Here is a 3,134-nt window from a genome sequence, read left to right on the forward strand (position 1 = left end):
TTAAAAGTGGTTGCGTGAGTCTTTTTGGCCAATTCCCTATTTATACATGTCTGTATTTATGTCTGTATAATAATTTATCTAGGTCTGAACAGGGCTTTAGACTTTGATTTCTCAGAGTGCAATTCTCTGTACAGTTACTGTAGTCTAAGTTGATTGATTTCGGTGGACTAGGGGCTTGGAGGGATGAAGAAAATGGATTTGTTGCATAGACTGGTCCAGACTCATGTTCGTGATAGTACAGAAGTGGTTGACATCTCAGTGGACAATCTGGAGGGCCTCATTCCCATGGGTCCAGCTGATGAAGAAGTCATCACCAATGTTCCCTCTAAGCTGTGGAGTCTTGTGAGCAAAATTTCTACTTTGTGAGCTACTGGCATTAAAGTTGTGAGTGAGTGATTTGGCTGCTGCATAGATCAGTTTGCTCTGGAGCCATTCTTCCTGAGGTAAGACAAAAATGTGTGAGCTGGAGGCTAAAAAACTGTGAGCTAGCTCACACTAACGCAGCTTAGAGGGAACGCTGGTCATCACTGCTCTTTCGGTGCAGGAGAGCTGCTTGGGAATAGGAGCTGAGGAAGTGTTGCCAAATCAGCCATAATTATGTTCTCATATTTAAACTAGAGAGGGAAGAGGAAGCAGCCTGGTATCCCTCCATTATGCCTGGAATCTGGTCCCGCTGATGGCTGTCTTCCTAGCAGCTTCCTAAACCTATTCTTAAAACCAGTAAGGAAAGAGAAAGCAACTAGGCATCTTCCATCATGCCTTGATACAGTTGCACTTTCTCCCCGGAGCACATTGTGTCATATTTTATTTATATCCACATTTTAAAATGCTGTAAATCACTTTGAGAGCCAGTCGACTAAAAAAGCAGGATAAAAATATGATCAATCAATCAGTCAATAAGTATGGAGCCATGCAGGTTCCCATAGCACTGCCATGGACTTGATGACACACTGTATTTTAAAACCATATTCTATCATTTTATGTAAGCCACCTCGAGAGCTCTTTTTGACTCAAATGGCAGGATGAAAGTTGAAATGATGATGATAGTAATGACTAGCCATTAAGGTTTTTTTAAGGACACACAAAGGCAAATTATGCTGAAGGTTTTATAAAAAGGAATTCCTGAAATTTGTTGTTGTTCAGTCGCACAGTTGAGTCCGACTCTTTGCAACCCCATGGACCAGATCACGCCAGGCCTTCCGGTCTTCTGCCGTCCTCTGAGGTTTGCTCAACTTCATGTTCGTTGCATCTAGGACACTGTCTAATCATCTCATTTTTTGCCGTCCCTGTCTTCTTTGACCTTCAATCTTTCCCAGCATCAGGGTCTTCTCCAGTGAGTGCTCCCTTCTCATTGGGTGGCCAAAGTATTTCAGCTTCAGTTTCATTATCTGGCCTTCCAGGGAACAGTCAGGGTTGATTTCTTTTAGGATTGACTGATTTGATCTCCTTGCAGTCCAAGGGACTCTCAAGAGTCTTCTCCAGCACCATAGTTCAAAAGAATCTATTCTTCGGCACTCGGCCTTCCTGAAATAGGATTTATTCCTGAAATAGGATATAACTATTGTATTTTATTTCACTACAAAAAGTAAGATAAACAGATCAAACATTATAACATAGAATATAATGCATATAGACCAAGAATGGGTTGAATGGATCCTGCCTTCTGTCAGTGGAAAATGATGACAGTCACGGATCATCTCTTCGTTTCCCTCACCCAGTAGTTCTATCTGACCCCTGGGAGACTGGGGTGGGGTGATGATGGGTAGGTGGCAGTCAGTGACATCACTTCCAGGAAAAATTCTGAAGTGACATCACACCCCTCTAGGGTGTTGGCAAAGTTTAGACCTGCAGAGGAACGGAGCACCAAATGTTTAAAGACAATAAATTGGTTTATTAAAGACATAAACTCTGATAGAATAGAGGAGATGGAGAGAGGCTTAACTAACTGGCTAACTTCTGTGAGAGACAAGAATGAAGAGGGAGGGCTCAGTTGGAGTAGGGAGTCTCCAAAGAGCTGATCAGGAGATAGGAAGGACTTAATTTGAAATTGTGGAAAGTCCCTAATCTAGCTATCCTAACTAGAAGTCCTTTAGCTGCCCCCTTTATGCTGTTCTAATATTCTTCAAGTAGGTACACTATAGACCTTGTATATTCCAACATCCTTTCTCAAGGTCTATTGTGCAAGTCCACAAGATTTATTTTTCTTCATAGAATCTCAAATTTGCAAAACAGTGTTCAAGTTTAAAGTACATTTAGAAAATCCATTTGTATTTTACCCTCCTTCCTGGAGGTGCTTCTGTGAATGTTAATTTCTGATTCTTGACTGGAGATTTAATTCCTTCCTCCATGGCATTTCTCCATTTTTCTGCCGGATCAGTTTCTGTCAGAGCTCTCTCAGCCCCACCTACCTCACAGGGTGTCTGTTGTGGGGAGGGGAAGGGAAAGGAGTTTGTAAGCTGCTCTGACACACCTTTGGGTAGTGAAGGGCGGGGTATAAATCCAATCTCTTCTTTTGACCCAAATACCCTTAGACATTTAATGCTATAGATTAGTGGATGTGCTGATGGCTTCTTCTCAGTATTTCTCTGGTACATCTGATTCAAATAACATGCATCTGCACATTTCTTTCAGGGAACAGTTTTTCCTCTCAGCTATGCAATTTTGTTCTGGTGAGTATGGGACAGTGAGTTTATGTTCAATACTCTGTTCAGTTAAATACCTTTTTATGTCATGTTCCATGTATTCTCGTTTGTTGTCAGTTCAGATTGCCAGCAGTTTCCTCTGGAACCCATTGCTAGCCATTGCAACGTATGCCTTGAGTTTTTCAAATACTTCACCTCTTCTCCCTGATCAAGTAGGTAACTGTGCATTTAGAGAAATTGTCAATGGAAGTCAAAATCTATCTGTTCCCACTAGGGGTCTTTGTTTTCATTAAACCACAAACATTTTATTTTTTTATTTTTATTTTTTTATTGCATTTATATCCCGCCCATCCCGTAAATGGGCTCAGGGCGGGTTACAACAATTTAATAAATACAATAAAATTTAAAACAGATTAAAACATATAAAAACAGTAGTCATGATTGCCGTAGGGAGAATCCGGCCCATAGATGTAACTAGCCAGTTACCAGTAG

This window comes from Gekko japonicus, unplaced genomic scaffold (assembly GCF_001447785.1).
Source record: "Gekko japonicus isolate JY-2015 unplaced genomic scaffold, Gekko_japonicus_V1.1 scaffold871, whole genome shotgun sequence".
Lineage (NCBI taxonomy): Eukaryota > Metazoa > Chordata > Lepidosauria > Squamata > Gekkonidae > Gekko > Gekko japonicus.